The sequence below is a fragment of the Schistocerca americana genome, chromosome 3 (genome assembly GCF_021461395.2).
Source record: "Schistocerca americana isolate TAMUIC-IGC-003095 chromosome 3, iqSchAmer2.1, whole genome shotgun sequence".
NCBI classification, from domain to species: Eukaryota; Metazoa; Arthropoda; class Insecta; order Orthoptera; family Acrididae; genus Schistocerca; species Schistocerca americana.
In genome coordinates, this window is record NC_060121.1 from 419,590,160 (window position 1) to 419,602,273 (window position 12,114).

The window sequence follows — 12,114 nt, forward strand, 5'->3', positions numbered from 1 at the left end:
TTATCCTAAGGACAAACACACACACACCCATGTCCGAGGATGGACTCGAACCTCCGCCGGGACCAGCCGCACAGTGCATGACTGCAGCGCCTTAGACCGTGCATTCCGTAGAAATGTGATTCGTTGTAGCGACACTTTATTATTATTATTATTATTATTATTATTATTATTATTACTACTTTTTATTCCCTGTCCCCATGAACTATTCGAGAGTCAGGGGCTTTGGATTCAAATACCAGACCAACTGGTAATGGGGCAAGGAGACTCCCAGGAATTCCAGTAGGGAATATTTGGGAGCGGGTATTCAGTTCCAACTTTTGCCTTACAATCAAGAGAAACATCGCGAAAAACTTGCTCATAACCGGGGCATGGGAACAGTTTTTAATTTATTTATGGGACAATACGTCCCACTCAAAAAAATATGAAACCCTAGTGAATGTCCACCAACAAACTTTCAGCGGTTCTTCAGCGATACATATCGCTCGACTCTTCATTAGTAACCCTATCCATAGAAGCGCCGTCAAAATTTGCAGCCGGCCGCTGTGGTAGAGCGATTCTAGGCACTTCAGGCCTTAAGCATGCTGCTGCTACGGTCGCAGGTTCTAATCCTGCCTCGGGCATGGATGTGTGTGATGTCCTTAGGTTAGTTAGGTATAAGTAGTTCTCAGTCTAGGGGACTGATGGCCTCAGACGTTTAAGTCCCATAGTGCTTAGAGCCATTTGAACCTTTCCTTTTTTTTTTTTAAAAAAAAAAATTGCACTGTTGTGCATTGTTTTCAGTCAATACAGATACAAAAATTACTGGGGCAAGATACCAAACGAAATGCAATAACTAATACAACGAGCCACCAGAGACCGTGGGTCCTTAACATCAAAATATGCACAATGTATCTCTGAACAACTTCTGAAAGTTTTCCGGTAGAGTTCTGGTTCACCCCGTATACAGAACAAGCTGTCAATGACTTGCTAGAAATATTCAGAACACCTATCCCCGAACAAGTGTTTTGTGGAAATTTAGAGAAAAAAGGGAATGTTACTCGAACGCATACGCGAAGACTTCAGGTCACTTGTTCAAACTACTGCACTCGACGCCTGGCACCCCATCGTAGTATTCGACATGCTGATAAAACATCCAACCCCAATTTCACGAATACTCTTTAGAAGCACATCCTGCTACAGCTGCATTTGTTATATCTATAGAATGTAAGCAGTCCTACGAAAAATGAGTAAAATTCTTGGGCCGTTGGGTGTATGCCTCCCATGTGAGTTAAAAACGGACCAATACGGCCCGTTTCGAGATCTCAGAGTACTTCCTACGCTCAATCGTAAGGACAGTTCTATTGGGACCGATCGACGTCGCACAGTTGTCAGCACACTGCATTCGCATTTGGAAGGTCAGCAGTGTAAAAACGTGTCAGGCCACGTGGACTTAGATTTTCCGGTTTCCGTATGTAGATAAAGTGAAGTGCCTGGATTATGAGGCAAAACTGAAGTAAGGCCAGTCTTCTCTGCTTTCTCCCCAACGTTAAGTACGTCCCTCATTTATGAGTTAAAACGGGAGTTACGCCAGTCATCTTCGAAAAATTGACAATATAAGAAGGCAAAGCATCTCCCCTTTGTTCAAGCTGCCAATCTGTGATTCCACACCCCCAAAGAATAGGGACATCAACGTTATAATCCGTAAATAAGTCGAATTAACCAGAGATTCCTCCTCCCCCCCCCCCCCCCCCCCATCCTCGTCAGCACCCGCTTCAGGGTTTCAGGGGATCGTTAGTTTAACCCTCCACCGGTCACGTGCTGCATTCGGTACAACAGCCAGGCATACTGACGCACTTGCGTCTCCGCAACAAAGAGGCGGGGAGGGGCAGGCGGCAAGAATATTATCGCTACAAATACCTAATGTCAATATTCGAAGAAGCCTACTGGAAACGACGGGCACTTCAGATAAGCCAGGTGCTGTACACAGCAGCACGGCGCGACCGGTAGAAGATTCAGTACGTGCCTAGATTACGAGGCCAGCCATATTTGCCAGCTATATTTGAGAACATTAAATTACAAGAAACCAAACCATGCCCCTTAGTTGAACCTGCCAGTCTGTGCTTTCATGCTTTCACACCCTTAAGGGGTAGCGATATCAAGGTTATATTCAATAAACAATATGAAACGTCTCCTTAGAAAAATTTATGAATGACTGTGCTGATAAACCTCTTACAGTATTTGATTTTCAAAGAGCTGAGCAGAACTGAACGTACTCAGACATTTCGCCCTTTACCTATTCTGATCAACACTAAACTGACACACAATATTTTTAGCAAAACGCAATCTGACTTTCAATAATCCCTACAAATGAATGGCCCTGACTAACAATAACCTATACCTTTCATGAATCACTTACCTCACAAAAATCTTCGTTACTCAGCCTACTGCAATACAGCGTGCGACAATACTGTCAGCTGAATAGAAGATTCTAACTACTGTAGGCACTAACTGCTGATTGGCATAGTTAGCAAGTGAAAGATTTTGATAGAGAACAAACAATGAATTTACCTTAATAGTGTTCAAAAGTCATAATATATATATCAGTTCATGACATCCAGTCTTACAAATTTACTGTCTCTGATGGACACACGTCCAGATCATCCGCTCTCAAAACTCTGCCATCTCTCTCCCCACATCCACCACTGCTGGCGGCTCACCTCCAACTACGCGCTGTTCACATCCAACAGCCCAACACTACAATAGCGAATTCCAACAATGCTAACCAGCCACAGACTACAGACAGCACACTCAGTGATTTTCATACAGAGCGCTAGGTGACGTTACCAACATAAAAACCTAAACAGCCTACTTACAACAAGGAAAATTAACTAAAAGAAATCCCCCTCCCCCATGTAGCATTAGCCTCGCGCTTTCGCAATTCAGGGGAACGAAGCTGCCCGGGAAATCAAAGACGAGCGTCGGGTTGCCGACGAGCCAGGATATGGTTTCTAGGCATGAGATGTGTCGACTCTTGTCGATATTGCACGTGATTACGCTCTTTCTCTGTTACCCAGCAATGGCTTCGCGCACTGTGCCTGAGAGAACGCGCGCAGTGACTTTTGAGCATTTTACAGTCATACCGGGTTCGCGGGGAGGTCAAGAAGGAAGGTTCCAGCTGGCAACAAAAGTGCAGAGTCCATTGCTCTTGCTTGATTCTACTCGATTAGATTTCCGTCATCATCACTATTGCTTGCAAGTTTCAGCCTAGCTGTATTACGCTTGTACTAGGTTTCCCAGGATCTACTGTTGGTTTATTATTGAAGAATTAATAGCAACTAGCATTAGATACAACCACTATTGTTTCACCTTATTCTTATTTCCGGGGTTTAAATTATTTATTAGTATTGTGAAAGGTTATTTTAGATATATTTCTGGGCACGCACAATGAAGTGTTTAGGCCTGTGAAATTTTGGAAAGCCGCCCATTTTTGTTAACTGGTTATCGTGCGATGTTAAATATAATCTGCTTACATATTTTCAAATTATCAGTAATTGAACTGTTTGGTCATCGATCTGTAGAACAGTGCGTCCTGCACTATGAATTGGTGCCGGGTTTGAGCCTTCCCACACTCGGCTGATTGTAAAAGGAAGCTAATTTGATACATGATAGCATTTATAATTGTACTGTCAACATTTGGGCAACCATTTGTGTTTTGTTATTTAATGAGCCCAATGCTGGTTTACTTTAATAAAATTGTTGTTCTGCAATTGATGTTATTTGACGGTCTAGCCCTATTGCTCCCCTAGCACCTACTTCACTGGCCATTTCAAGGCAGTTTCCGTCTAGGTGAATACCAGGATGGTGCAGACGCACCGTCTCAGTTGTACGATTCACGAACATTCAGAAAACGTTTGCACGCTTTCACGTGGGTAGCAGTAGATACAGACAACTTCTGTCTCAGAGGGAAAAGAATGGAGAAGGGTGGGGACACAGAAGGTGCAACTGGCCACTCTCTACAACTAACGTTGCGAAATTCACAAATTGACATACAGACCCCGTAAGACAGGGGATAAAGGTAACATGGGAGTCTGGTCCCAGACCCCTATGGTCGTCAGGAGAAGGCCAGACGGGCTCGAGAGCGCCAAGGAAATATCACTGACAATAATTCGCTTACTACGCCAGTTCTCTCTGAAGCGCTCTACCACTACAGCTCCTGACGCAGGCAGCCTATAAAAACGTCTGATTACCGTTCTTGACCCATCTTTGATGCGTAACTTCGCCCAGATTCATTCATATCAGGAATCCATGATAATCTCAGTATATATTAACGAATTCCGTATTGCAAAACACACGCCGCCACCTTTATCCTTACTAAAAATTTACCAATCTAAATTTAGATTTCGTTGCTGTTCGCTTCACATTTCAACCAACTTCATGTTCGTAATGTACTGGGAATTATAACCTTCAATAAGCGATATTAATTCTGGGACCTTACCACGGATGCTCCTGTAGTTTCTTCGGTTTCGACTTGTGACTGTCTTGTAGTTAGAATGCCTCCACACTAGAGCAAATGAGGGTATAAGGACACCGAAGAGGAGACCATTTAACAACGCCTCTAGCCTTGCTAATGGTCTCAATTCGGTAACAAAGAGGGGCAACTAGTTTCCTCAGGTATGTGACGTCGATGTGAAGCAACTCACTGACGATGCGCTCATAAAGAGATACCAAATTGCGTGGATGTTGATCGCTACATTTCACCCGCTATTCGAAACGGTCCCAGATATTTTCTGTGGGGTTAAGATCGGGTGACATAGTGGGCCAGTCAAGATGTGAAGGGATGCCTGAGTATCTATCAAACTAGGAACATATGGGCGCAACCTTATTGCCCGATTGTCACTGACAAGGAGAGAGATTGGTCTCCGGTTCCTGCTGGTTACTGCTACTGATCTTACACTTTTTAACACAGCTGCGAGTCGTACGCTATTCCTCGTGGATGTATTAGACCGTCTGCCTTTATACACCAACGAAACAGGCAGCTTTAATCACACGGACAAGTCCAAACACGATAGCTCCTTTCAGTTATTCTTTATCGTCTAAACGCGGGCAGATCTTACAGAGCTGATTCCATAAAACCGACTGGCAAATACACACAATTTCTATGCCACGGCTCACGTCAGCTGTGGAGAGTCGCATTATCGCCTGGTACGTTAAAGAGCATGATCAGAAATAAGAAAGAACTGCTAACATAATATATTACCATGCCCAATACTGTTTAGGAAGACTGCTGGCATCCAAAACCGTCTGAGAAAGGCAAATACAGGTCCTGTGTGGTTTTAAAGGGAACCGTATACCATTCTTCCTGCAAACCAGAGGCTTCTTCAGGTAACGATGATCGTGGTGAATAACGATCACGGAGCCTTACCCCCGAAGAGGACCACAAAGGCTCAATAATACTGAGATCTGTTGAGTACGGTAGCCAGAGCAGATAAGACAAATCAACCTCGTGTTTACAAAATCAGTCCTGGACGATGTGAGTTCTGTGAACACGGAGCCTGTCGTCTCAGAACACAGCATGACAACGGGATGGACCTGACCTGCCAAAATGGTCGCATTACCTTTGGCAGGAATGCGACCTTGCAGAGTATCCATGGGGCCCTTGGAATACCACGATATGGCTGTTCAGATCATCACAGAACACCAGTCATGTTTGACTCTTGGGAGCAAGCAGTCTGCATCGTAAACACGGCTAGAAGCTGGAAACAGTGTGACGTACGACTCATCCGACCAAATGACCCCCCTCCATTGCTCCATCGTCTAGGTTTTATGGCTTCGGCACCAGGTTATCCTGTTACGAGCACTTCCATCACTGATAAGTGCTTTTTTAATTCCAGCTCGCCTTGCGATTTTCTGCTTATGGAGCTCCCTTCACGTTGTTTTGGTGCTGGCAGGGTTCGTGATTGCGACATTCAGTTCTGCAATGACTTTTGCAGCCGTTTTTCGTCACAATCCTCTTGAATGACCATCCGTCACCATCACTCTCGTCCGCGTTGTGAGGTAGCGGATGATATTTTTCTGTTTTCCCAGTATGCGGTATAAACCTTTGATACGCTGCCCCTCGAATTCACTTAGTTCCGACGTAATGCACTCACAGCTATGCAGAATACTGTTCTGGCCACTGCACAGGGCATCCCTATCGTAGTTAGACACAACAGCGGTCTGCATTTATGTGCAAGCATGTAACTTTTCTGTATTTGTGTCTAACCATTGTGTATACTATTTACAACGCTACAAAACGACCATTATCATATTTTAAGTGGATAATTAATTTTTTTCTGGTGAGTTTATGTTTGTATAGAAACCTTTTCTATTAACACCCGGTACTCGGTGTTGACAATACAGTTTGATCCAGCAACGCCCTTCCGTCATCAAACTTGAAATGTGATATAGCAGGGCACAGTCAAGCGTGCACAACAGATAATGAACAATTTCGGACGCAAGAGTAACGCTACAACTCTGTTATCGTTTCAAGTAGACAGGAAGAGTCACGTTAGAAGTTGGACATATACAGATAAGCGACTGTCTAAGGAAGCTCTCAACAGCAGGTATCGTGGTTAAATAGTAATTCTTCTGTATCTACATCTAAGTCTCTATGCGCGCTGTTATTAGTGTGATAATGATACATGCGAGATCGATAAGTACCGGGTTGTAGTAATTCCTAGATTTCATACTTATATCTGGTTCTTGAAACTTTGTAAGTACGTATTCGTGGGATACTACAATGAGTTTTCACTCTGCATCGGAGTTTGTCCTGATTTGATAATGACAGATTAAAACTTTTATCTTTCGCTGCCAAGCGCTCTACCGACTTAGCTCCGCACGCACGACTCGTAAACCATCCTCAAAGCTCTACGTCCTCCACTAACCGATCTCCTACCTTCCAAACTTCACAGAAGTTTACATGCGTATCTTGTGAGGCACTGGCACTCGTGGAAGAAAACCCGGGAAAGACAGAGGTCCCATGTTCGAGTCCCGGTCTGACACACAGTTTTAAATTGCCGGTAAGTTTCAGATCACCGTCCGCCTGCTTAGGTGGATGCTAACGTGCTCGCCTCCCATGCAAGCTAGCCCAGGTGCGATATGCGGCCGGGTTGGAGATTTCTCCGCTCGGGGACTGAGTGCTGTGTTGTCCTTATCATTTGATCTTCATCACCGGCGCGCAAGTCGCCCAATATGGCGTCGACTGAAATAAGACCTGCATTTGGCGTCCGAACTTCCCCGGATGGGGCCTCCCGGCCAACGATGCCATCAGCTCATTTCATTTTTTCAGATCACCGCACACTCCGATACAGAGTGGAAGTCCATTCTGGAAACTATCCCCCCGGTTGTGTCAGTCCATGTCTCCGTAATATACTTTCTTCCAGGAGTGCTTGACCCGCAATGTATACTGGAGAACTTGTGTGAAATTTGGAAAGTAGGAGATGTACTGGCGGAAGTAAAGCTGTGAAGTTGGGTCGTGAGTATTCCTTTCAAAGCCCGGTCGGCGGAGCACTTACCACCAACTGGCAAAGGTCCCAGGTTCGAGTACCGTTCCGCACAGAGTTTTAATCTTGCAGGAAGTTTCAAACTTTTCACGTGGTAACTGACGTCTATATTCAAGCTTCTGCAACTAACAGGTTTCTTGTCACCCTTTGATGTCTCCCGTGGGTCAAACAAAGCTGCTCTTCATCGACTAAATCATCTATATTCAAGCTTCTGAAACTAACAAGTTTCTTGTCACCCTTTGACGTCTACCGTGGATCGAACTAAGCTGCTTTTCATCGAATAGATCCAATATACCCTGCTAATCTTCTCTGGTACTGGTCCCATACACTTAAGCAATATTCTACAAAGGTCAGCACGGATATTTTGTAGGCATGTTCTTTCGTAGACTGATGACGTTTCCTTAGTCCCTTGCCAGTGAACAAAAGTGTGCCAGCTGCTTTATTTACAACTGAACCTACATTAGCGTTCCATTTCGTATAATTATGAGTCGTTACACCCCGGTATTTGTATCAATTGACTGATTCCATTTGTGACTGGATTTTGTAATCATCGGACACTTTTTTTTCCTTCGATAAATCGCACAATTTTACATTTAGTTTGATTTAAATCGAGTTACAAGATCTTGCAACACTTTGAAATTTTATTAAGTTTTCAGTGAATATTTGTGCATTTCTATTTAGATGGTACTTCGTCAAAGTTTTTTTCCTTTTTTTTTTTTTTTTTGCTTTAGTCTGTAGTTGCACTTTTATTTTGGATAATGGCTGCCCGTTTCACTACCGTCTACTGTAATCGGGCCATCCTATGACCAAAACTGTGAAATTGCGTAGTAAAAATACTTTTTAGGAAACATTTACAGAATATTTTCCTCTATGAGAAGCTAACGTATGGTACAAAGTGCAGTCTTAAAATACAGAAAGAGCCCTTAGCCTTGGCACACTGTCGCTATGGTCGCTTTCTGAGATACGTGTATCATATACAAAAAGTAAAGGTCAATGTTATGGTTTAAACAGACGCTGACACAAGTGATAAGTGTTTCCTTGTGTCTTAAAAAGAGACGCAATGCAAAATATCTATGAAACTGAAAATCGCATAAAATACGGAATGTCGTAGAACATAATGGATAAAGCAGTCCCCACTCTAATAAAACAATAAAGGCAGAACAACACATATTTTCATCTAATGATCATATGCAGTTCATGTCATAAAACTTCGAGTATGTATTATCCACAATAATAGCATTATTTACTGAGCACCAAAATCATGTATACTGAGACAATATTCAACATCCAGGGGAACAGTGGCGCAGTCTGGCTATGTGATACTCCGCTCATGACAGTTGACGCTGTTCGGCCTCATTTGCTGTTTCTTGTTTATCCCAGCGGTTTCCATGCCTACGACGGCGGTGCATGGTGCTTCCTACACAGCATACTGCAGTTCACCAACCTGCCATGAACGTGGCAATCACTCTTCGTATGAAGCGTTTAGTCTTGGGAAGCTGCGTCGATGGGCCTTAGTATTAGGAGAAGACCACAACACTGAACCATACTATCGTGTCGTGACATGAAGTAAAATCAAATACTTATGTCACTGAAGAAAACTGCATCGGAATGGGGGGGGGGGGGGGTGGAGACCAGACAGCGAGGTCATCGGTCTCATTGGATTAGGGAAGGACAGGGAAGGAAGTCGGCCGTGCCATTTCAAAGGAACCATCCCAGAATTTGGGTGGAGTAATTTAGGGAAATCACGGAAAACCTAAACCAGGATGGCTAGACGCGGGATTGAACCTTCGTTCTCCCGAATGCGAGTCCAGTGTGCTATCCACTGCGCCACCTCGCTCGGTGCATCCGAATATCTGAGGTTACTGTTAGTATTGTCTGTCAGGTCACTAATATACAACATTAACAGTACGGATCCCAACACAAAAACGGCATCATTTTCGTACTGCAAAATTTGCCTACTACCTACTACATACAGGATATTCCCTTGCATCCTCTTTAATAGGCTTTTCTGTTGATCACATCTTCGCGATAGGGCAAATACTAGAAACATGGCAAGGATCTGGAAATGACATCAGATCAGCCTATGGCAGTGTTGACAGAAGAGTTAGAGATTCCTTATAAATTCAACGCCTTAGTGATACGTACAATGGAAAGACAAGCAGTCAACTCAAATTACAAAACATGTTATTAAGTGAAACTTCCTGGCAGATTAAAACTGTGTGCCGGGCCGAGACTCGAACTCGGGACCTTTGCCTTTCGCGGGCAAGTGCTCTATGTTATTAAGTGTTGCGAACACAAAAAAAAAAAAAGAAATACGACAGGGAGATTCACTATCCTGTCTCATGTTTAATATACTAGCCTTGGAAAATGCTGTAACAGATGCAGTCACTGATACAAGGGGGACTAATATGTAGAAATCGGTTCAAGTGCTGGCGTATGAAGATAATACTAGTATAACTGGAAGAACACCACGAGCAATGAAAGAGCTGCTAGAAAGATGAATCTATAAGTATATAAAAGGAAAATTAAGTGTATGCCAGTAACCATGAAAGATTCTTTCTTTCGATTACGCCATAGTCCTGCAGCGATCGGAGGGTCGGCGTGGTTACAACGGATTTGGCAGTGTTAGTGTTAGGGATGGCCGGATGCCCTTCCTGCCGCCACCCCGTACCCCCTCCCCCCCAGGACGGAATCAGTGTACCCCAACTGTCTGCATCTAGTGCAAATCGTGAAATAGTGCGGACGTGTTTCAAATGCCTGCGATGCGTGTAACTGAGGCGGAACATGGCGACCAGCCCAGTATTCACTTAGGGGGATGTGGAAAACCGCCTAAAAACCACATCCAGGCTGGCCGGCACACCGGCCCTCGTCGTTAATCCGCCGGGCGGATTCGATCCGGAGCCGGCACGCCTACCCGAGTCCAGGAAGCAGCCCGTTAGTGCTCTCGGCTATCCTGGCAGGTAGTAACCAAGAAAGATTATCCTAATGAAATTAATTCATAGAAATTAATTTCTGTAGTTCTGATGCCGTGCGCAGTTTCACTTGCGTAACTTAGATTACAAGTAAACTATAGGAAAATGTCACTTCTGAAAGCCAGAAAGAATACCATCGCCAAAAAATGCTACCTTGGCCTCAGAAAAAAATCTGAAATCTAAGCCGCTGTTCAGGAAAATGTAAGTTACCGTGTATAAAGTTTTAGTGATTCCAGTGCTAACACAAGCTGCTGAAAATTGGAATCTAACGAAGTTAGGAGGCGATCCAACTACGAATTATATAATGTATTAGCCTATTTCCTGTGGCTTCGGCTGCATACGTTTGTGGCACCTATATATTGCTAGCGTCTTGTCCTCCCCTTCTCTGTCCATCCCGCATCATTCTTCCTCTTTCCATCTCTCTGTCCGTCTTATCCTCCCCCTCCCCCCCCTCCAGCCAACTCCTCCTCCCCCTCTCACTGTCCATCTCGTTCTTCCCACTCCTGCCCTCCTCTCTCTAGCTCCTCTTCCTTCCTCTCCCTGTCTATTTCCTTCTCCTCCCCCCAATCTGCCCTTTTCCTCCTCTCCCTTTCTCTGTCTGTCTCCTTCCCAACTTCTTTTTCCACCTCTTCCTTCTCCCTCCGTTCTTCTCCTTCGCCCTCTGATCGTCTCCTTATGCCACCTCTGTATAACTCCGTCTCCGAGCCTCCCTCATGACACCTGATCCTCCTTCCACTATCTGTCGATCTTCTCATCCCCCCTCTGTTTGTCCACCTCATCATCCATCCCCCTCCCCCTCCCACGATCCATTTCTCCCTCTCCCTGCCCAGCTGTGCCCATACGCACACACAATCCCTAGAACACATTACGATACAACCCACACAACACACCGAGCGAGGTGGCGCAGTGGCTAGCCCACTGGACCCGCATTCGGGAGGACGACGGTTCAATCCCGCGTCCGGCCTTCTTGATGTAGATTTTCCGTGATTTCCCTAAATCGCTCCAGGCAAAAGCCGGGATGGTTCCTTTGAAATGGCACGGCCGACTTCCTTCCCCGTTCTTCCCTAATCCGATGAGGCTGATGACCTCGCTGTCTGGTCTCCTCCCCCAAACAACCCCCAACCGACACAACAAACACGTCACTCAACGCAGCCTGCATCTGAGAAATTGCAAACCCTTTTTGCCCATACAATATGTAGTAAGGGTTCAAATGGCTCTGAGCACTATGGGACCGTAGCGGTCGCGTAGTTCCAGACTGTAGCGCCTAGAACCGCTCAGTCACTCCGGCTGGCTGTAATAAGTGTGACAAATATGGTTGAAATTGATCCTCTGGTTTAGGAGGAGGTGGGGAACATAAGCACATGCATACATGCATCCATTTTTGGGTACGTATGTGATATAATGAAACACATATTGCAATTTAAGATTAAACGGCTGGACTGGTGCAGGAAGCATCTACTAAGAGTTATTGACGGGAGTATTAACATTATATTGAGCACAGGTTCTGAAAAAAGCAGGAGGGATGGAAGAACAAAATTAAGATGGGAGGCAGAGCATGTCAAGGACGTAAGGAAACTTGGAATTGATGCTGGAGGAGTTCGGCACTAAACCGGAGCTCGTAA